At 47.6% G+C, this 24,254-nt stretch overlaps 1 protein-coding gene across 2 annotated transcripts in view; it reads left to right on the top strand.

The window, feature by feature from the left end:
* Positions 1-24,254, top strand: part of LOC138515767 (myoneurin-like) — a 562,617-nt gene that overhangs the window by 227,186 nt on the left and 311,177 nt on the right. The window lies entirely within an intron of this gene.

The raw sequence follows: 24,254 nt of genomic DNA, 5'->3' as shown, positions 1-24,254 counted from the left end.
TTTACCTGTTAAGCTTTTTGGGTCAGAAATGCCCATGCCACCTCACATAGCTCTGGAAGACTTCAGCATTGCCTATTTACATCGTGCTGCAGTATTCAGCGACCTCTGGGAAGACCATCCATCCCATCTGAAACCGGTGCTGCATTTTATGCAGAATGCTTGCTTGACTATAAAGGCTTCCAAGGGCCAGATAGCGCAGGGTTCTGTGATTTGCTTAGGACACCAAATGAGTGTTGGTAAGAAACAGCCTCTCAGGCAAAAGTTCAAGTAGTACATGAATGGGACATTCCTAAATTCAGACCCAGGTGATGGCATCCCTCGGCCTCTCTGAGTATGAACGGGCTTTCATCAAGTGATATTGGACCATTGCCCCTCCCTTGAATGATCTGCCATCCAAATGGCGCCGAAGAAAGTAATGTTGAGCTCTGCCTGCCAATCAAAGCAGAATAGATAGCTAGTACGCGGCATCATTTCTAAAGATCCCAGATTATGTAAAGTAATTCATAATCCAGACAGACACCTGTGAGTTTTGTTTTGGTGCAGTTTTAGCACCGTTAAACTCTGAAGGAGTAGAAAAACCCATTGCCTACTGAGCTAACCTTGTGGGGAAAGAGACTCCGCCAATCTGGTAAGTTAATTGGTATTAACTTTATTCCTTGTTACAATGCGGTAATTCCGTAAATTGATATGTGCGACACCAGCAACCCCACCCGGCAGTCCAGTTAACTTCAACTGTCAAACTTAGAACGTATCCACGCAATCCCGCACTGCACGTTCTCACCTTCACGAGCCCAGCTCCACATTCACGTGGACAACACTCCAGCACGTAATACACATTACGACACCTACATTATCAGGCAGCTGACAAGAAGAGAAACAAATGGCCACACGTGCAAAAGAGGCATTTGCTGTCATGTAGGTGGTGCAAAAGCTGAAACAGTACATATTTGGGTCTCATTTTACTATCCGGACTGACGACAGGCCTCTTAGGTTGTTAATGGCCATGCCAGGGCATAATCCAAAGCTTTTGCACTGGACCTTATCCGTAGAGGTAATGATTATGAACACTTAAAATAAACCTGTTTCTCAACGCTGCACTGCAGGTGGCCTCAGTAGATTGTTTTGGCTAGACGATGAGCCAGACTGTTCTACTGATTTCTCTCACCGGTTTTTGCTTGGGAAGGCAGATTGGGGCAGTGGCGTTGCCAGGAATCAAATTTAGGAGGGGCATAGAGGGGGACACAGGCAAAAGTAGGGGGAAAACATGGTCACTGCTTGTCTTAGGTAGGGGGGGCACAGGGTTTCACAGGGGGGTCCTGCCCCCCCCAGGCTTTTCCCTAGTGACGCCACTGATTAGGTGGGCAGGCAGATTACTGTCAGCTGTGCTGTCCTTCCCACCATCCCCTGTCTGCCTGACAGCAAAGGGACTCCAGTAATTAACCTCCTGGTGTGACTTCCCCATTTTGCTGCAAAGGTCCCTTTGGAGCTCCCAGCCCTCACCCCATCCCTACAAGGAGGCATGTCCTGTTTTGGGAAAGGTGGCACAGCAGAAAACAAAGAGCATCCCGGGCAAGGCCCAGAATGTGAGGTGGGTGAAACCTCCAGGCCGATACAATACAGAAATGGATCTGTCCTGCAGGCTCAGTGGAACCCAAATGGAAATAATAAATGCCATCAGATTTGCTTTTGACAAAGTCTGCTGTATTTCCTTATATCGAACTATATCAAACAAGATATAACATTATTATAATATTTAGCGAAGCTCTGCTACCAGGCAAATCAGGTTATGCTGCTAGGGGCATGCATTTTAAACATGAGTGTTAGTACTTATAGTGCTTCTAAAGGCAGCCATGGCTGTTGGAATTTGTTTTGGTTCCAGCAGGCTGTTTTAGGAGCAAAACAAAATAGGTATTGGCTGGAATCTTAACCTCTGCATTGCTCTGGGCAAACCTCCAGACCCTCGTTCTTCGCCTGCCAAGCCGTTACAAAAGGTGAATTACCATAATCAAATCAGGCTTGGTCCCAACCCAAAAGGGGCAGGCCAGCCCGTCCGCTTGGTCACATCCCTTCTGCATGAGACCACAAGCATCCCCAAAAATGTTTCAGCCGCATCAGTGAGGAGTAGCTTGGTTCTCTAAGCCCAGCAGGCACGGGACCCACATCTGGGCATACTTGTCCCACTCTGCATGTCTACAGCAAAACAAAAGAGGTGATGACTGGAAGGTTTAGAATTAATCTTAACCTCTGGCATTGCTCTGGGCAACCGTCCAGACCATAGTTCTTCTCCTGCAAAGCCATTACAAAAGGGGAATGACCATATGTAAATAAGACTTCATGCCAACCCAAAAGGGACAGGCCAGCCCGAACTGCTATGTCACATCCCTTCTGCACGAGACCACGAGCATCCCCAAACCTGTTTCGGCTTCATTGGGCACATGCTACTCTGTGGTGCCATGTTGCCACGTATGTGAGCTATACTTTTCAGCATGGAACATTTTTGAAAGTTGAGCCTACTTAGCCAAGCCCACATGCACACCTTTACAGATGGCATTCTGTCACACTAGATATATTGTGAGGAATTGCCACCTGCAAGTGTGTAAAGCCCTGTTTTAAAAAATGTGTGCTAACTAATAAAATGGTGCGGGTAATTCACACTCTAAAAGGGTAGAGTTGATCGCATAAAAAGAGAACAGGGAAAAAGCTGATCGTTTCCGGTCCTGGCAGCACAAGCTTGGAATTAATTGCCTGAATCACTGCAAAAAGAGGGAAACCATATCGCTTTCAAGAAACTCTTAAAATCAAGACTATTCATGTAAATGTCCAGATCCACTGATTGCCTTCTCTTTTCCTGTCTATCTGTGCAGCGCCTGGATGCCCTCTGGCTTTGACGGTATATAAATAAAATAACATAACATAACATAATCTGCTCATCACATTCCCCTTTTATAAGCTCCATGCCCAAAAGCATAGTGTGTACCTGTACTCTGCTGCATCCTTATCCTGATCTGCAGGGCTTGCTCTACTAGTGGCACAGAGTAGGTTCGGTGGTCTCATGTGCTCCTTTGACAGCCGCAGTGACAGCCAAGTCTCTGCAGTGCAGGGGCTGCATTTATAATATGCACCTCTGTACCAAACTATGAAGATTGTAAGTAGCCCATGCTGGTGGCAGGGTAACCTCTAAATATAAGCCATGCCTGAGTTAGAGCATGGTGTATGGCACTGCTCATAATCATTGCAGCCACACCCAATTTGATAGCACACATGTCCTGTGGTTCAGCTCAGCTGTGCAAAGTGATCTGTATTCTGGCCAGACAGGCTGATCCTGCCAAGTAACAGGACAGGAACCTGAATGGCCCTGCCTCTTCTTTGATCACTTTTTGAGGGTAAGTAACACCCTCCCACAGAGAAGATAAAGCCACACAACAGGCAGCTGTCCTGGCCCAAGGCATCAAAGGAGCACACCCATTCAAAGGCAGTAGCCTCACACCGGGGTGCTACATATCGAAAGGTCTTTGATCCTATTGAGAAGGGAAGGGGGTGGGGTTAGTGTAGACGGGTAGAGCTCTGTGCAGTGGTAGAAGGATGGTAGAAGGATGATGCCACCATCTTGTTTCTCTCTGCCTCTTTCCTTCCTGTCACCTGCACTTCCTCTAGCACAAAGCATTTTGGTTGTGATGTCATAATGTCATAATGGCAATGTAACTCAGTCCAAGATTAGTGATTGGACCCCTATTGGAGGCTGGCTTTAGTTCAGTCACCTGTGAACGTTTACCTTTAAAAAGGGGGCCTCGCACCACTTCTTTGATTCACTCTGGAACAACATCTGAGAAGGATTCATTGAACCGCATTTGGGAGAGTTGTACTTTCCAAATCCCTCAACCACTGAGGTAAAGGAGGAGCAGTCCAAGGCAGAGGAAAACTCTTCCCCCTACCCACTCCATCGGCACATTGGGGATGACTCTTACTACATACCAGGACCTGCCACTCTGCACCAAAATCTCCTGAAGCTTGGAGAGCAGACCGTGAACAGGCTCCTCCTGTCCCTGGGCCTCAGAAATGGGTTCCACAGCATCCGGAGGACCGGATCAGCTAAGGCTCCCCTCCCTGTTTTGCCACATTGAAGCCAGTTTAACTACAGTTGAATCCAAGCTTGATGCCATTGATGCCAAGGGATCCTCGATCCTGTGCTACTTTCTATGCACTAGTGTGCCCTTGCTGAGCCTGTCACCTGGTAGGCTTGAATAAAGCACTCGACACTGGGACTCAACTCGAACTGTTGGAGTGCCACTTGCCGACTCAAATCAGGGTTTATGTCATGACTTGACCCGAATCACTGCTGCCGCTTCGTCGAAGCTCACATCGGAGGAACAGGATCACTGGTTCAATAATCGCCACCAACGGACTAGAAATTACTAGAGCATCACTCATCGAGCCTTCCCGGTGGTTACAACCCGACTCGACCCAGCTTGACCTCAAACAGAACCTGGTGAGCGTTGCGACCTGCTCGCCGAAAGCCACCTTGGAACATTATAAAACTACCACATTTGAACCTGCTTTACTCCCGATTGCTGCTTGGGAACATATGATCCAAGGTACCCGAACAGAGCTTGATCCGCTTGTATCACTGCTCGGAGCAGAGTTTGACGCTGTTGACCCATTAAAGACCCAAAAGAAGGTACTATTGACCAGTAACTGCACTTTGGTTAATTTTGGGCCCTAGAGACTGGTTAGGTCACTTTTGCACCTTTTTCATCCAAAGCCATATCCTTTTTGTGGTCGATAATTTGTCTATAAACCCTGTATTTCTGCTCAGAGTAGTACACTCTTCTACTTGTTGCATCTTCTCTGTTCTTTCCACAGGGGTGGGTTTTGTGCAGTTTTTTCTATTTAGCTTTCATGCAGCTGGTATGTTCGATTAAAGTATATTTATTTTATAGAACCTTGATTAGACATTTCCTTTATTTAGGGCTGTGTTGTTTGCGTCACTGTTGGAGCACATTCAAACCCCTCTTAAGAGTATAGCCTTCCCCAAAAGGCAGAGGAGATATATCTTTTACCTGTGCCTTGTTTACCTTTATCATTGTGTTGGCTCTTGGTTTGCAGAAGTGTCAAGGCTGAGTGGGCATTTTAGCCTCTACTCATTCTTGTACTCCCGCAGAGCAGAATCCAGTTTGTCACACACACACATATATATATTTGGAATGGATTGTGTCCTCCCACGTATTCCTCATCTTAGATAATCTGCCAGCTTGCTGCTTCTTTTCGGAAATTTTTTCACCATAGGGTGCTGTGCTTGAGGCCGCGTAGTTTTAATCCCTCGAAGGCCGCCGTCGAGCATCGACGTCATCCGTCGTATGAAGGGCTCGAGTCACGCCCGTTGGTTTTAGTTCCATTTTTCCGAGCTTCTGCTTTGTGTTTCAAAACGCTGCGTCAGTGTCTCTCATAGAAAATGTCTTCTTTCTCAACTCCGACAACACCCAAGACGGGTTTTAAAAAGTGTCTGAAGTGTGGAAGAAAGATGTCCATTACGGATCCTCACCGCAACTGCCTTTGGTGCCTCAGTCCTGACCATCGGGTCGATGAGTGCGGTTCGTGTCAGGCGATGTTGAACAAGGCTCTCAAAGTAAGCTAGGGGTGGGAGAGGAGTCTTTTAAATCTGCAAAAAGACTAAACGACTTGGGAGAGTCGAGTAGAAAATCTTGTCACGAGTCGAGGTGGTCGAGTTCGAAGAGTCGCTCAAGGAAGTCTTCCTCTTCTTCATCTAAAAAATCAAAGAAGCGACGTCACAAATCTTCTTCCTCTTCTTCCTCCTCGCCCGACAGAAGGTTTGTTTCTTGTCCTTCTAAGCATGATTCCCCCCAAAAAATGGGAGGCCTTTAGGGCTTCAAAGCTGAAGAATTTTGAGAAGGTGGCCCCGACCCTCTCAAGAAAGTCACATGAAGAGCATGCCCCTGTCCACTCCAAGAGTGACAGAGGGAAATCTAAAACTGAACACGCTAAATCCGACAAAACGCCGAGGGTGTCCTCGGAGGATGATTCTCCAGCGCCTCATGAAAGAAAACAAAAACCTTTGGTGCACAAATCGAGGTTAACAGAGGACAAAATGGCATCCTCATCGTCGAAGTCAGGCATCGACTCGACACGTCCTTCGACGACTACGTCGAAGCCAAAGATGGCGTCGATACCTTCGGCCTCAGTGTCGAAGCCTTGCTTGACGACATCAAAGCCTTCCTCGATGACCTTGAGGATTCCTTCGAGCATATCGAAGCCACCGTCGATTCCATCAATGCCTTCGACAAGGAAATTTTTATACCAATACCCAAAACGACAATTATGCTAAACCTAGGTCTATGCCGCCATCTTTACCAGAAAAAATCTTCCATCCTCAGCCCAGGCAGGAATTTTTTTAATCCATGTCCTCTATTTTCGAAGAACAAACCTCTGAAGAAATTACATCAGCTGGTGTTAGATTTTGGACAAGCGAGGTTCCTGAGGAATTAATAGATCCTAGTTCCAGGATGGCAGACCTTTATGACTGCCTACAATCGGCCAGTGGCCTAGATACCTCACCTGAGGTAGAATTTGAAAGGCCTGACCCTACTGACCATGCAGAACCTGGGTATAGGAACCTCATGGGAAGAGTGATAGATTTTATGGGGTGGAAATCAGTGTCTCTGAGTTATGACCAGGACCACATGACAAATATTATTGATGAAGGACCTCAGAAGGACCCGATCCTTCCTTTCCACAAAGCTCTACAAAAGAGAGTTATGACAAATTGGGAAATCCCAGAATCTTTACCAGCTGTAAATAAAAAATGTGTGGGAAAGTACAGACCTTCTCCTTCAGATACAGAGTATCTGTCTAAGCATCCCTCAACTGAGAGCTTGGTGATTCAAGCGGCGAATAAGCAATCAGCTTATCCCTCCATACCCCCTGACAGGGACGATAAAAAGATTGATGCTTGGCCGAGGAAAGTTTTCACTTCGGGCTTTATGGCCCTTAAATCTACTAATGTGACTTGTAAATTAGCTAGATTTACTTACACCCTGTGGGACTGCTTTAATTCAGCGGCTGATCACATCCCGGAGGGTGAGGAACGGGATGGTTTCCTAGCGATAGTAAGGGATGGAAAGGACGCTATGGAGTAGTGCCTCAAGTCAGGACTGGACACAGCAGATAGTATAAGCAGGTCTATGGCATCTAGCGCGGTCTCTCATAGATACGCATGGCTAAGGTAATCTGGTTTTGCACCTGATGTGCAGTCTAGGTTACTTAATATGCCTTTTGATGGCTTGAGGGTGTTTGGCAGCAAGGCAGACTAGAGCTTGGAGAGCTGCAGACCTCGAAAGCAGCAGCAAAATCCGTCAGCGCCGCTATAAGGCAACCTCAGCAACATTCTTACGCAGGCTCATCTTCCTGGAAGAGTCGCCCTGTTCGCTTCTATTCCTCTTTTGGAAAAGGGAGGGGGCAGGCCAGTCAGAGAGGCCAACAGAGAAAACCCTTTTGTTGTGGAAAATGGAGAGGCGCTAGATCAGCCACAGCAGCGGCTACTACCTCCTCATCCACTGCTGCAGCCGCTGCAAAGCCACTTTGAGGTCTTAACCCACAAAACCCTGGTGGGAGGCAGGATCACTCAGTATCTGGACGAATGGCGGGGCATTATGTCAGATGCCTGGGCACTAGAGATAGTGACCCATGGTTACTGCCTTCCTTTTCATCAAAGACCTCAAGATCATCCACTGGGAGCCAATTCTGCAAAAATTCCAGACCTGCTACTTGTGCAGGAGATTGTAACCCTGCTAGAGAAAGGTGCAATAGAACATGTACATGTAGTGGAGAGGAACAAGGGTTGGTACTCCCCCTATTTTCTCATCCCGAAAAAAGACGGAGGATTGAGACCCATCTTGAATTTAAGAAACTTGAACAAGTTCCTCAAGAAGGACAAGTTGAAGATGGTGACCCTTTCTCAGATCCTTCAGGCTCTTCAGCTTCAGGACTGGTTAGTTTAATTAGACCTTCAGGATGCTTACTTTCATGTTCCAATCCATCTCAAACACAGAAAGTACTTGTGGTTTGCAATTGGCAGATCTCACTATCAGTTTCGAGTTCTGCCATTTGGGCTGACCTCCGCCCTGAGGGTCTTCACCAAGCTAATGGCGGTAGTGGCAGCGAGTCTCAGGAGAGAGGGGATTTACATCTACCCTTACCTGGACGACTGGTTAATCAGGGCAGGTTCATCCGAACGAGTCCAGGAACATCTAACCATGACCTGTCACTTCCTATACCAGCTGGCCTTCTCCCTCAATTACAAGAAGTCACAAATGATTCTAAGCCAAATACTCCAATTTATCAGAGCTGTCCTGGACACTACCTCAGGGAAAGCCTTGCCTCCCGAGGAGAGAGCTCACAACATTCTGCAGATGATAGAAAAGTTTCAAAATGCCCAACATCTACTGGCATTCGACTTCCTAAGGTTGCTAGGCCTCATGGCATCCTGCATTTTTCTGGTGCCAGAGGCTCGACTGAGGATGAGATCCCTGCAATGGGCCCTCAGGACTCAATGGTCCCAGTTTTCAGGTAGATGTCAGATCTTATGCAAGTCTCAGCCAAGGTAGCTCAGGATCTTCTATGGCGGGCTTGCAAGGACAATATTCTCACGTAAGAACAGTTTTGGCAATTATGACCAGAGATAACTTTAGTGACGGACGCCTCACTCACGGGGTGGGGAGCACACACCAACGTTCTGACATTCAGTGGTCGTTGGTCTCCATCGGAATCCAAACTATACATCAACCTTTTGGAGCTGAGAGAAATCAGACTAGCACTGAAAGCTTTTCTGCCCTCTGTACAGGGAAAGAATGTCCTGATAATAACGGACAACACAGTGGCCATGTAGTACCTCAACAAAAGAGGCGGCGTAGGATCACTTCCATTATGCAGAGAGGCAATGCAGCTCTGGTTCTGGGCAATGCAAGAAGGAATCTCTCTATCGGCAATTCATCTAGCTGGAGAGAAAAATATGGTGGCAGATGCTCTGAGCAGGCAGAGCACAGTCTCCCACAAGTGGGAACTAGCTCAGGAAGTCCTTCAAGAGATCTTCGCCCTTTGGGGAACCCCTCAAGTGGACCTGTTTGTGACCGGTACCAACCGAAAGTACAAACTGTACTGCTCAAGGGAATTTCCCCCGAGAGGAGCTCTAGGAGACGCGTTCGTGGTGGACTGGATATTTCCACTCCTATATGCATTCCCTTCAGTCCCTGTGATTCCTCATGTAATCAGGATGTTGAGAAAGTTCAGGAAAACCATGATCCTAATTGCCCCGGATTGGGCCAGCAGAACGTGGTACCTGGACCTTCTGGCATGTCCATATACCCCCCAATACGTCTTCCACAAAGAGAGGATCTTCTCTCGCAAGAGGAATGTCAGGTTCTCCATACAGAGGTCAAGACACTGAGCCTTCACGCTTGGCTTCTGAGAGGCTGAGATATTAGGATTGGGACCTCCCAACGACGTTTAGAGATTTTTCTTTCGGCTAGAAGGCCAGCAACAAAATCCTTAAACCTGTGTCGTCGGAAGAAATTCAGTAACTGGTGCAGGTATAAGAATGTGGATCCTTTTCAATGTAGCACTCCCATGGTGCTTTCCTTTCTGTTACATTTGGCCAACTCAGGGCTCCAAGTTGGAACTATTAAAGGACATTTGGCAGCGCTATCTATCTTCAAGCGCCCCTCAGAAGAAGTTTCATATTTTAAAATGCCTTTAGTTGTCCAATTTCCTAAAGGGTTAACAAATGTGTTCCCTCCTACACCTTTTCAAGTTCCCATGTGGGATTTAAATTTAGTTTTAAAGTTTCTTATGTGTGCCCCTTTTGAGCCTTTACATTCTTGCCCTTTAAGGCTCCTAACTTTTAAAACTGTTTTGCTAGTGGCTTTAACTTCAGCCCGCAAGGTGAGTGAGTTGCAGGCGCTCTCTTGTAAACCTCCTCACACTATTTTCCACAAGGATAGAGTTATTTTTAAAGTTAAACCCTTTCTCTTACCTAAAATAGTTTGAGATTTCCATTGGTCACAAAAGATTACTTTACCTTCCTTTTACCCTCCTCCGCACGCTAGTAAAGAGGAGGAAAGGTTCCACAGGCTAGACCCTAAAAGAGCTCTCAGCTTCTATATTTCTAGACTGGAAAGATTTAGACAAACTGATCAGTTATTTGTCGATTACACTGGACACAAATTGGGCCTTGGTGTGTCCAAACAAACCTTATCCAGAAGGATAATCCTAGCAATATCTGAATTTTATAGGTTGGCTGGGAAAGAGCCTCCAGATGGATTAAGGGCTTTTTCAACCAGGGGCATAGCAACTTCCACGGCTCTTTAGAGGGGTGTTCCAGTGCAGGACATTTGTGCAGCGGCCACTGGTCATCCTTGCACACCAGTGTAAAACATTATTGTTTAGACTACACTTCTTACCAAGGAGGCCTTTTTGCAAAAGCCGCCCTTCATTCAGTTCATAATTAAAAACTCTGGTACTCCCTCTCCCAAATTACTACTGCTGTGGGACTCTATTTAAGATGAGGAATACGTGGGAGGACACAATCCATTCGAAGAACAAGTTACTTACCAACTGTAACGTTCTTTCGACTGGATGTTCCTCCCACGTATTCCTCATCGACCCTCCCAACCTACCCCTCCGTACAGTTTTTACGCTTTTTGCACTTGTACTTCCTTAAGGGCCTGACATCTGTCGATACCTGATACAACTGATGCAACCCTTTAACAGCAAAAAAATAAAACTATAACCAACGGCCGCGGCTCGAGCCCTTCATACGACGGATGATGTCGATGCTCGACGGCGGCCTTCAAGGGATTAAAACTACGCGGCCTTGAGCACAGCACCCTCTGGCGAAAACATTTCCGAAAAGAAGCAGCAAGCTGGCAGATTATCTAAGATGAGGAATACGTGGGAGTAACATCCAGTTGAAAGAACATTACAGTTGGTAAGTAACTTGTTCATCTATCCTCTGCGCATGAAGCCAGGAAAAGGCTAACAGGAGAACCCTCTATTCTAGGGGTAGTTATGGGATATTGTTATCCATGTCCCATTGACCTATCAGACGGATAGGAGATACCACCCGTCCAAGCGTACCAGAAGGAGGGCAAAAAGGGGTAAGTGTAAAATGGGAGAGACATGGTATCCCCCTTTTCCAATTGACAACCAACCTAACCCTCCCCCAACCTTTATGAGCTATTACAAGCCAGCTCGCCTCATTTTCCCACATGTAACACTTGACAGTACTGGTACGACAAAGGCAACTGAGAGCAATGAAGACTACACTCTTTTACCACTCTAGTACTGGGATGACGACAATTCCTGCTAAGAACTGTGAGGGTCAGGCATGATCCTTTGATTGTGGGCAGGCAGGGCTAATTAAACATCCACACATGCAGACTGTCAGGGGTTGCAGAGGTATACAATTAGACAAGCCCAGCAGAGAGAGCAACAGGGAGACCTGATTGTGGAGCAGAAGCAGGAGACCCTTATGAGGTGGTAGCCGTTGTGGGATCGGAGACAGAGCCAGCACGCCGGCAATTATCCCAGAGGACTATTGGGACCCATATGAGTGGGCTGTGTGTTTTCCCCAGGTTCGGGAGCCTCCAACTCCAAGTGCATGCAGCAGGCGCTGCTGAAGAGAAGCCCGGTGCAGGGAGGAAGCTGCCCATATCTGGGAAGAAGCCTTGCAGCCAGCGTACAGCGAGAACCACACGACAATCGAGCGGGGCTTGCGCCGTGGTTTTCCCGTCTTCAGAAAGCAAGAGGAAGTTGTGGGAACCACCGGAAAGAAGTATAAAAGACTGGTGAGTGTTGGGAAGGTTTGTAAGCACTGGGGTGCTCCTCTGGGACCGCAAATGAATTGCAGCCTGTGCTTTGAAGCTAATACATGCATATTGAATACTGAACTAAATAGAAAATTTACTTTGAAACCAATTTATGCTTATTGAATACCGAACTAAATGGAAACTATTGTATACCGAACTAAATGGAAACTTAACTTAGAAGCAAATAAGTGCATATTAAATACCAAACTGAATGAGATTCTACAATTAAGCAACATATGTGCATTCTGGACACTAAACTGAAAGTAAACAATATTAAATGTATGTTGCAGCATGACTTAACTTAAACACTGAAGTTAAATACATCAAAGGCTAAAGAGAGCCACAGAGTGAACTTTTATGAATGAATGCAGCCACGGCAAGGCTCCAGTTTTGCAAGAGATGTGTGACACGTGGTGGCAGAGCCACAATGCTATCAAGGAGAAGCTAGTCGAATGCAAGACTGCACACTAAGCCAAGAGACCAAAAAAGAAACTAAGTGAAGGTGACTTGGTGCTGAAGCTGACTTGTGTGGGCTGAGGAGTCCAGGGGTCCTGGTTGTGTGACCTGTGATGAGTGGATAATGTGGTCTGAACACTGCACCTAGACCAGAGAGCCGTGAATGGTGAAAAACGAGGACACTGTTAAACAGCCCATTGAAACCACTGCCAATGAATTGGCAAAGCAAGCCAGAAAGGTCGGGATGACCTGGTGTTTTGTTGTTAAGACTTTTCGAAAAAACCGATGCAAGTTAAAGTGATAAAAGTGAAATCTTGGGGAAGGGAACCCTGAGACTTAAAAGACTACACATGTTGTCTTGGGAACAGAGTCTCTAGACCCTTTTGTTTTGGATTGTGTTACTTGAAACTTGGGGAAGGGAACCCCAAGGATTTGTTCTGAACTATATCGCCTTGAACTGGAGAAAGATACACTTTGAGCCTTTTTCATGGAACTTTCTTATGCTTGGGGAAGGTGAGCTGAAAGTAAGCTGTGAACCGGAAGATATCCCTACACATTTGTTAGCTTTAGCTGTGAGGGCAAAGTTTCTTTTTGGACACAGACAGACTTTTAATTCAGACTTTCCCTAGTTTTATTCTGGTAGGGAAATCCCACCTTATTATAGGGGAAGTTAGAACTATTCTGACATTTAAGTTACTAAATATCTTTTGGTTTCAGTCTGTAGTCTGTTGTCTGTGTCTTACTTCATGATCCCTTCACAATACATATATGTATCTACATATATATGATGTATTGAAGGGTGCAGAAGTAAGGCTTGGGCACAAAGGTGGCATGGCTTTGGTTACCAACATTTATTAACCAGTAAAAGGGTTGGGGAAACGGCCTCTGCCCCTAAAGCTAAGAGGGGGTTCCCTGCCTAAAAGAAAACTAGTGGAAATGCCAGAATGTCAAATAAAGAGTCTGTCACTGTCGTGTCCCAAAGACCTACTTCTGACACTAATAACCTAAATCAAATGTGCAAGGATGTTCTCTTCCAAAGTAAAGTGGTAAGGACAGTTCTTGTCAACAGAAAAGTTCTCAATGTCTCGGGTAATCAAAACAACAAAGGAAATGCTCCACGGTGTATAAATCCAAAGATTCGCGATTAGCTTCTTTCCCCCGGATTCCTTCAGGTTCAACTTTTTGGTTCTAATTTTCCTTCCATTATCTTCTTGGGTTCCAGACCCCATATCTTGGCTTACTCTCCTGCCAAGTGTATGCTTTCTTGTGGACTGTCTCTGTTTCTCTCATGGTCCCAGACCCTCTAATTCTTTGGCTCACATATGGTGTGGGTGCCAGACTTGCAATGTTCTGTTGCAATAGCTGGTTTACTCTCTTGCCAATCATATGCTCCCTTCTGCACTGTCTCTGCTTCTCTCAGGCCCCCAGGCCCCCTTATTCTCTTGCTCTCATATGGGTGTGGGTCCCAGCCCCTCTTATCTCGTGTTATGTGGGTGTTCCCTGATTCATCCCTGACCCCTGGCACCTCTGGGTCTGCCCGCATATCTGTCTCTGTGGTCCACGACTTCCGAGCAGCAGTGTTTCCCTCTGAGGCTCTGGCAGCATTCGGACATTCTCTGCGGTCGGCGGCATCCCTGCAGGTCAATTTATGTTTGGGTTTCTCTCCTTGGTGGCAGTCACTCTGCCAGTCTCTTCTCCCTTCTCGGGACAGGGCTTTGCTTTCCGGCAGACTTTGGGGGCACCCAGAGGTTGGCTTTGGCAATATACAAAGTAGCTACTTCCCCTTGGACTACCTTTGCGCTCCTGTTCGCTTCCGTGCACAGTGTCTTCTGCTGCAGTCCCCTGTTTGCCGGGTCGGCGTTGTGATGCTGGAAATGCATCGGAGGGACAGGGCCTCCGTATCCTTGTCCTTTACTGCCTTTTTATCGTGTATTCTGTCGTATCTTCCACACAGGAGTTCATGTGGGACTCCTGGCGGTGCAGCTCTCTTTTGGTTTGGTGAACAGACCGGTGGGATACCCTTATGGCACCCATGGGTGGGGGTACAACCTTGTGCCCCTAGTGTATGTTTTTGGGCACCTGTGGGTGGCCCGCAGAGCAGGGTATGGGCTGGTGGCAGCTGCATGCTGAATTTGACAGGTGCGCTGAGTATCCTCCATTTTGGGATCCCCAGGACCTGCCATTGGAATCAGTTGATTCCTGATGGAAAACAAGATGGCCCCTGTGGCCTCTTGCTTTCTATTACCTATTACCTTGTTTTCCCAAAGTCCTGGGCAGCCCTGACTCTGTCCCTTCCCCTTGACTGCCTATTGGGTGGAAGTTCCATATATGGTGTTGTTGTGAAGTCCAGTCCAGACTGACTGGAGCCTTCCCAGTGACTGTATGTTATGGGTACGCCCTGTGGGTGGGACCTGGGTGAATGGAGTGTGTGACCAATATGCACTTCTTGTTGTGGCTGTCTGGTTTCTGGTATGAGAGACAAAGACTGAGACAGCCCTGCCCGGAACTGGCCTGAATGCAGTGTGTAGTGTTGAATGGCTGGGTACTCGTCCCAATCCACATTCCTTGTTGTGAGTGTCTGAGAGGGAGGAGGGAATAAGAGTAGTGGTCCACCTGCTGCAAAGCAGGCTCCCGGTGGTTCCAGTACCGTACCCAGCACTCCCGGCACTTGTTGGGATTGTGGGGCTCTGGATCACAAGAGGGGTGACTTCAAGTGTAAAGGTAAGGCACTTGGAGTACAGGCTGTCAGCCTGACCTACCCTTACCCCATGTCTGAGGTGGAGGCCACTGTCCTCCCCTCCTCTACAGTGATCACATTTGGTGCTCCTTTAGAGATTTCCTTAGTGTCCCTTGGGGCCTGGGACCAGTACGCGGAAGTACTGGCGACTATCTCCCAAAGAACACCCGTAGATTTTTGAGAAGTGTCCTCCTGAATGGCCAGCCTTCTACTGGTCTGAGAGACACTGGGGCAAGCATCACAGTGGTGGGCAGGACCCTGCTCAAGCCAGAGGACTATGTAGGTGCTCCTCTGAGAACCACCAGGTTAGCTGGTGGGCCTCCCAAATTATCACCTGTAGCCTTAGTCACACTCATAATTGGAGACAAGACAGCAAAGCTTCCTGTCCTGGTTCAGGACAATGTCCCTGCTAACATTCTGTTAGGTAATGATCTAGTAGAGTTGGGATTGATCTCGGATGGTCTTCCCATGACTGCTGCTGCGGTCACTAGGTCACAAGTGACCCCGGGTCTGGCTGTGAGTCAGGTATCCGAGCCAAAGGCGCGGCTTAAGGCAAGACGAAGGAAGAACAAGAAGGCCACCTCTGTGGAGGGAGCTCCTTCTCTTCCTGCTGTTCCTACAGCACCCATTGGGATCCATGCACCGGACGGCTTGGTCCAGTGGTAAACCCCGTCTCAACTCCTGTGGGAGAAGAGCCAGAAGACTCTCCTGTGGGAGAGGTTCTCAACCCGGAGGATCATCCCGATCTTCAATGCTTGTTAGCTGAAGGGGGACCCTCCCGGGCAGACTTCTGTAAAGGACAGAGAGAGTGCCACTCTCTAGAGGGTCTGAGGAACCAGGCCCCTACCCAGGCACGAGGAGAAGTGCCTAGGACATTCCGGATTTATTGGGAGGATGAGCTCCTTGTTAGTGAGCCCACTAAGCGTGAACATGGTGCCCTCAAGAGTTTGGTGGTACCCCATGTTTACAGGCCCTTCCTACTGCAGTTGGCGCATGAGGTGCCCTTAGCTGGTCATCTTGGTACCAAGAAGACTAAGCAGAGGCTCTCTGCCCATTTATACTGGCCTCGGATGGGAGTAGAAGTGGAGTCCCACTGCAGGACCTGCCCAACTTGTCAGTTGTCTGGCATGACTGGAGGCAGTGTCATTGCCCCACTGCAGCCATTGCCAGTGGTTGGCACGCCATTTGAATGGGTGGGCATCGACATTGTCGGTCCCCTGGACCCTCCCACTTCAGGTGGACATCGGTTCATCCTGGTTTTGGTAGATCATGCCACCAGGTACCCTGAGGCTATACCCCTTCGGACTGTAACTGCCAATGTGGTTGCCAGGGCTCTCCTGGTACTTAAGAACCAGCCTGCCTCACCTCCTGAGACGCTAGGCCTTGATTGCTCGACTACGTTACCAATAATAGAGAATCTTGGCTGGGGTCCTCTTTGCCTCTCCTCTACCATATAGAGAGCGGAAGTACAGACACACCCCACCTGTATATTCACAGGCATCTCCTAGGTTTCCTCTTCGGAGGATAGCGCTCCACATATTAATTTCCCTTTGCTGTTCTGTATTTCCCTCAACTAATTAAATGCGGTGAGAGACTAGACCGTTCATTCTGGTTCTCTGAAGTGATCATCATACTCCTGATCATCTTCTTCAAGTACTTGTACTGGAGTTATATGGGAGACAGTTGGCATTTTCAGGGCCGCTAGTTAGGTCTAACATAGCAGGTTGGTTGACCTCACAATAGAACACATTGGCACTGATTATAATATGATATGGCTTTTATAACGTGCCTATACACAAGTGTTTCAAGTGATTGAGAACAGAGAAGGATAGTTTAGCTTGGGAAAGAGGGAGGCCCTAATAAAGTGGAGGAATACTGCGTTTTTCTGGGTATGGTCGTCCCTAATCCCAAAAAGGCTTCCTCTCCCATGTGATCCTCCCCCGGTGCACCACCCCCAGGTTGACTATTGTACTGTGGACGCACTGCCCTGCCCCAATGGGAAATGTCTCCCTATATTGGAGGAGGGGTGACATCCACAGATTTATCACAGTATTCACTGAAAATGTCTTAGTTGAGGTGCAGTTAAGTTGTGCAGATTTACCCTTGAAATTCAGCAGATGTCGGAAGTCAGGACCATCTTAACTCGGCAAGTCATGCACGTCAAAAGTTATTTAAAAATTCAATTTTCGCATTTCCTATGGATCTTGGTACTCAACTATAGTGCGGCGACCACTGCACTATAATATATATGTGAAAAAACGTGTATATACTGTCATGATCTCTGCTTCCAAAAGGTCAGGGTTTTCCCAACTCCCTTGGAAGCAGATCCATAACCCAGGTTCCGAGTGCCAACCAGTCCCAATGGGGACCTTTTGGACCCAGTCCTGGCGCCAGTGGCACCAGGCTCATAAATATGCCCAGTCCCAGCGCTGGAAGCGCCGGGCTCATAATGCTTGGGTGGACTTACCTGCAGCAGACCATGCTGCTTACTTGCCTGCCAGTTGAGCCTCTGATCCTCTTCTGTTTGGAACTACTTTTCCTGTTGGGTGGGGCTGGAGCCACTCCCTAGATGCAGAACACTGGAACTCTTCTGGAAGGCAGGAACTCTTTTCTTACCAGGAACTCTTTTCTTACTTAGGCGTGGCTGTGGAAGGAGACACCTAAGCACTACAGGAGGCTATTTAAACCACACCCGGTGGATGAATCTTGCTTTGCGTTATTCTGCATCCTCTGCAGCAGAACGCTCATCGTGTCTTCTGCATCTGATCCTGGGCCTAAGGAAAAAGGCTTACCATCCTGAATCCAGTCTTCAGCAACACCTATAAAGACAAGAAAGAACAGGTTAGCATTCCGGCATCTGAAAGGCAAAGGCTTACCTACTCTTCGTGCGCTCCGGAGGTCTTCACACTGTATTCCGGCATCTGCAAGACAAAAGCTTACCAACTCTTCGCACGCTCCGGAGGCCGTCGGCGCTGCATCCCGCATCTGAAAGACAAAACAAGGTGCGTTTAAAGACATTGGGGAACTTTAATACTCACGTGCCATTACTCCTTTCCACATCTAACCCAGTGGGTATCCCGGCACCCTGCAGCCGCTCCGAACTTGTACCTGCAAAATAAAAAGACAGTTAGAGCGCATTGTGAAGCTGGCAACAAGCGCTTACTTACGTGCTTCCAGGCGCTTCTATTCATCACACGGGCTCCATCTTCAAGGCACTTCAGCCCGTCATCCGCCCTCGCCGGAACCCTGCAAAACAAGAGACATCATTATTAAAGACTTTAAAGACATTTGAGTTACTCGAAACTTACCGTTCGTGCAGTAAACGACGGACAGCAGTCCTCTGAAGTCAAGAGGCCTGCGCTACCTATCCGGTGAAGAAACTGGTTACAGCACCCTGCCCCGAGGCAGATGGAGAGCTCGGCATTCACTTACCTAAGGTGAGAGCGTTAACCTGTGGGGGTCTACAGGAGAGGAGAAGAGGAAAGAGATAGGGACACCCCAATAACCCCAGTTCATTAACCCCGTATTTTCTATCTGCAGACATCTTACTCTGCACGTCAGGCATACAGGGCACAGAGGTCCAGCCCAAAGAGCCAACCGGGTGCGGCACATCACCTTTGAAGATACGGTAGTTGCCCAGTCAAGACCGGCGCCTCTGCGAGAATCAGGTGAGCGTTACAGAACGCAAAGCCTACCGCAAAACTCTCGCCCAGGCGCTATGGAAACCTCGGATACTGACCACCTAGCCCGGTTACTTGGGGAACTAAGGGCAGAAGTGCATGCAGCTCGTCAGGAAACGAACGCTCTAAGAAGGGAACTAATTATTTCCAAGGAGAGAACAGATGATCTTGCTAGACAATTGCTACAGTCACAAGCCGGACAGACCCCGCTACCCGCATCAGGGGCAAATCTTCCTTCAACATCCTCTATGAATCCAGTGCAGATCAACCTACCTGGGAATGTACCTCTGGCTCCGCCCGAACGATTTTCTGGTGACCCAAAGAGGTTTGCAGTATTTATCAATCAGTGCCGGTTGCACTTCTTATGCCGGCCAGCAGCCTTTCCAACTGATCAAGCTAAAGTAGCTTTTGTACTTTCGTACCTTAGTGGCAATGCGGCAGACTGGTCGATCCCTCTAGTTAATCAAGATGATCCGGTTCTCCATGATTTTCAAGCCTTTCAGCTTAGTATGGAAAAACTGTTCGCAAGACATGCACAGGGGCAGGCCTTGGACAATGAGCTTCTTTCGTTGCGACAGGGTAATCAAGACCTATTGGCTTATATTGCATCTTTCAATAGACTAATAGTGGAAACTCAATGGCCTGAGGACAAAAGGATTACGCTGTTTTATAGAGGTCTACGTGGAGAGCTCAAAGACGTTTTAGCCCAAGTAGTGAATCCCCCACAAGACTGTTCGGATTATATAGACTTGGTCGTTCAAATAGATCACAGACTGCAGAACAGTTTGATGCCCGAGTATTTTCCAAACCGCCAACTCCTTCCAAAGGAGTAGACTCCGGGGAACCCAGGCAAATAGGGGGTCTGAAAGGTCCTCTAACACAAAAGGAGCGGGAAAGGAGAAAACAGTTGCAATTATGCCTATATTGCGGAAACTCAGGGCACTTTCTTCGAGACTGTCCGGTGAAACCTGCCAAGAAGGCAGTAGGAGCTGCAGTTACCACAGTTACAAACTCTGAGCAGGGAAACGACCTCGCCCGACAAGAATAGAGGTCCTCTTGCCGAGCGTGAAAACCAGTTCTGTGACCTCGCATTTCGTGATACCTATGGTCCTCATTAGCCCTGATAATCCGGATCGATTACATGCAATTGAAGCTTACGTCGACAGCGGTACCATCGGCAATTATGTGGATCATGAAATGGTTTTGAGGATGAATCTAACTCTTTGTCCCAAGGCTGTAAAGGACGTCATTACTACGGTGGATGGTACGGAGATAGCCTCCGGGCCAGTAACGCATACCACTCAAGAGGTGACGCTAGTAAGTCAAGATGGACACCATGAGAAGATCGTGTTCGATGTGATCAAGGCCCCTCAGTTCCAGATTATTCTAGGAATACCTTGGTTAGAGAAACACAATCCTCTGATCGATTGGCGAGCAAGAACGGTCCAGTTTCCAGAATGTGTCTCTACTTGTCACCCTCCACCTGATGTTGCACTGGCAGCAATTTCTTCAGAGACTCCCCAGTTACCTCCCGAATACCTAGAATACCAAGATGTTTTCCGGAAGGAGCAGGCTAACTCTCTACCTCCTCATAGGTTTTATGACTGCCAGATAGACCTGATACCTGGATCTACTCCTCCTTGTAGTAGAATTTATGCCCTCACCGAGCCTGAGAACCTTCACCTTCGACAATACCTGGATCAATACCTGGGAAATGGGTTTATTCGTCCTTCCAAGTCCCCTGCCTCTTCAGCTTTGTTCTTCGTTCCAAAAAAGGAAGGAGACCTTAGAACTTGTATCGATTATCGCTCCCTGAACCAGATCACCGTTAAGAATAGATATCCGTTACCTTTGATCCCTGAACTCCTGGACCAAGTCAGAAAAGCATGCATATATACAAAGCTGGATCTTAGAGGAGCTTACCACTTGGTATGAGTAAAAGAGGGCGATGAATGGAAGACGGCCTTCCGCACCAAGTATGGGCTATTTGAATATCAGGTCATGCCCTTCGGACTTTGCAATGCCCCGGCCGCCTTTCAATATTTTATGAACGATGTCCTCAGAGAGCTCATAGATGTGTGTGTTGTTGTTTACATCGACGACATTCTCGTTTATTCTTCATCGGAATCTGAACATCGGAAACATGTGAAAATGGTCCTCGAAAGATTGCGTCAACACAAACTTTTCGCTAAGTTGGAAAAATGTGTTTTCAACGTGACTGAAGTTGAATTCTTGGGATTCATATTATCGCCTGGCGGAGTGCGTATGGATTCAAAGAAGGTCGATGCAGTTTTCAAATGGCCATCACCATCTTCCGTAAAAGGTGTGCAAAGCATGTTAGGCTTCGCTAACTTTTACCGCAGGTTTATCCCCGAGTTCTCTCGAATAGTCCAGCCCATCACTGCCTTATTAAAGAAAAACAAACGTTTTGAATGGTCTACCGAGGCGGAACAAGCTTTCCAGGATTTGAAGACTAAATTTATCTCTGCACCAATCTTAAAACACCCTGGCCCCGAACTCCCCTACATCGTGGAAACCGATGCTTCAAGCCTTGCATGGGGGCAGTTCTATCACAAAAGGACCCGGTAACCAATCAGTTGCATCCCGTGGCATTTTGGTCCCGCAAATTCTCGCCTCCTGAAATCAATTACACGATTACTGACAAGGAACTTCTGGCTATCAAGTCTGCCTTTAAGGCTTGGCGGCATTATCTGCTAGGGGCCCGACACACCGTTACTGTGATTACGGATCACCGAAACCTGCAATATTTGAAAACCGCAAAAGCCCAATCCTCTAGACAACTCCGTTGGGCATTATTCTTTGCCGAGTTTGACTTCATAATTACCTATCGACCTGGTACAAAAAACGGTAAAGCCGATGCCCTTTCTCGGATGGGAGTGGAAGAACACTTGATCAACCCTAAACCTGTACCAATCATTCCCGAACAAAGAATTCTGGGTGTAATCGCCACAGAATCCATAGAGGAAGTTAAGGATAAAGCCAGGCAACTTGTAACTCCAGCAGACATACAGAATTGGCATCTGCAGGGAAAGGACTTTGCAGTAAAGGACAACTTATTGTATTTCCAAGAACGATTATACCTACCCAGCACAGATTTACAGAAAAAGGTAATCTCTTGTTATCACGACTCTTTAATGGAAGGTCATCCCGGTATAGCCAAAACCTCAGAAAAGATCAAGCGCTACTTCTGGTGGCCGTCTTGGAAAAAAGATATCAGAGACTTTATAATGTCCTGTGGAGTATGCGCCCAAAACAAGAGTCAAAAGGAAAGACCAGCAGGCCTCTTACGCCCTATTGACATCCCACCTCGCCCTTGGCATACGCTTTCTATGGACTTCATCACCGATCTACCTCCATGCTCCGGATACAATACGATTCTAGTAATCGTGGACTTATTCTCCAAGGTGGCGCATTTCATTCCGCTCAAAGGCTTGCCAACAGCAGCAACTCTGGCCCGAGAATTTCTCGAAAACATCGTCCGACTGCACGGTTTTCCTTCGGTTCTAATTTCGGATCGAGGTAGTCAATTTATTTCTCATTTTTGGCGAAGTTGCTGTCGGTCGGCTCAAATTGATGTGAGACTATCGACCAGTCACCACCCTCAGACCGACGGACAAACCGAGAGGACCAATCAAACTCTGGAACAGTATTTACGCTGCATGCTGCAACAAACCGAAAAAACTTGGAAAGATATCCTTTGGATAGCCGAGTATGCCTACAATAACTCTGTCCATTCGGGAACTGGGAAAACCCCGTTTTTTCTTTTGTACGGCAGTCACCCTCGAACCTCGGAGTTGGATCCCCTCCAAGATCTTGAAACACCAGCAGTAGACTACCTGCATTCTACAATCACCCAAGCCTTTAAGGAAGCTGTTTCTCACCTTCAAAGGGCTAAAGAACAATACAAGAAAGGAGCAGATCAACATCGGAAGGAAGCCCCTCACTATCAAGTAGGGGATCAAGTCTGGTTATCCACCAAATATCTATCTCTAAAAGGGCCACGCACATTCAACCCAAGATACCTTGGTCCCTATTCCATCACTACCATAGTAAACCCAGTAGCGGTCAAGTTGGACTTGCCCCCGCACATGAAGATACATCCGGTCTTCCACGTCTCTCTATTAAAACCCGTGCAACCTCAAACCCGATTAACCAAATCTCCAAAACCTATCCTAGTTGATGGAGAACTCGAGTTTGAAGTCAAAAGCATTCTGGACTCCAAGATCTCCAAATCTAAACTATTCTACCTAATTGACTGGAAAGGCTACGGCCCCCAAGAGAGATCCTGGGAACCTGCTGAATATGTCCATGCTCCTCGCCTAATCAAAAGATTTCACCGAACATTTCCTGACAAGCCAAAACCCCCGGAGAAGCCCGGTTTGGGAGGGGCCTTGAGGGGGGGTACTGTCATGATCTCTGCTTCCAAAAGGTCAGGGTTTTCCCAACTCCCTTGGAAGCAGATCCATAACCCAGGTTCCGAGTGCCAACCAGTCCCAATGGGGACCTTTTGGACCCAGTCCTGGTGCCAGTGGCACCAGGCTCATAAATATGCCCAGTCCCAGCGCTGGAAGCGCCGGGCTCATAATGCTTGGGTGGACTTACCTGCATCAGACCATGCTGCTTACTTGCCTGCCAGTTGAGCCTCTGATCCTCTTCTGTTTGGAACTACTTTTCCTGTTGGGTGGGGCTGGAGCCACTCCCTAGATGCAGAACACTGGAACTCTTCTGGAAGGCAGGAACTCTTTTCTTACCAGGAACTCTTTTCTTACTTAGGCGTGGCTGTGGAAGGAGACACCTAAGCACTACAGGAGGCTATTTAAACCACACCCGGTGGATGAATCTTGCTTTGCGTTATTCTGCATCCTCTGCAGCAGAACGCTCATCGTGTCTTCTGCATCTGATCCTGGGCCTAAGGAAAAAGGCTTACCATCCTGAATCCAGTCTTCAGCAACACCTATAAAGACAAGAAAGAACAGGTTAGCATTCCGGCATCTGAAAGGCAAAGGCTTACCTACTCTTCGTGCGCTCCGGAGGTCTTCACACTGTATTCCGGCATCTGCAAGACAAAAGCTTACCAACTCTTCGCACGCTCCGGAGGCCGTCGGCGCTGCATCCCGCATCTGAAAGACAAAACAAGGTGCGTTTAAAGACATTGTGGAACTTTAATACTCACGTGCCATTACTCCTTTCCACATCTAACCCAGTGGGTATCCCGGCACCCTGCAGCCGCTCCGAACTTGTACCTGCAAAATAAAAAGACAGTTAGAGCGCATTGTGAAGCTGGCAACAAGCGCTTACTTACGTGCTTCCAGGCGCTTCTATTCATCACACGGGCTCCATCTTCAAGGCACTTCAGCCCGTCATCCGCCATCGCCGGAACCCTGCAAAACAAGAGACATCATTATTAAAGACTTTAAAGACATTTGAGTTACTCGAAACTTACCGTTCGTGCAGTAAACGACGGACAGCAGTCCTCTGAAGTCA

The sequence above is a fragment of the Ambystoma mexicanum genome, chromosome 6q (genome assembly GCF_040938575.1).
Source record: "Ambystoma mexicanum isolate Mex_15411 chromosome 6q, UKY_AmexF1_1, whole genome shotgun sequence".
NCBI classification, from domain to species: domain Eukaryota; kingdom Metazoa; phylum Chordata; class Amphibia; order Caudata; family Ambystomatidae; genus Ambystoma; species Ambystoma mexicanum.
This window is presented reverse-complemented; position numbering and strand designations above follow the sequence as displayed.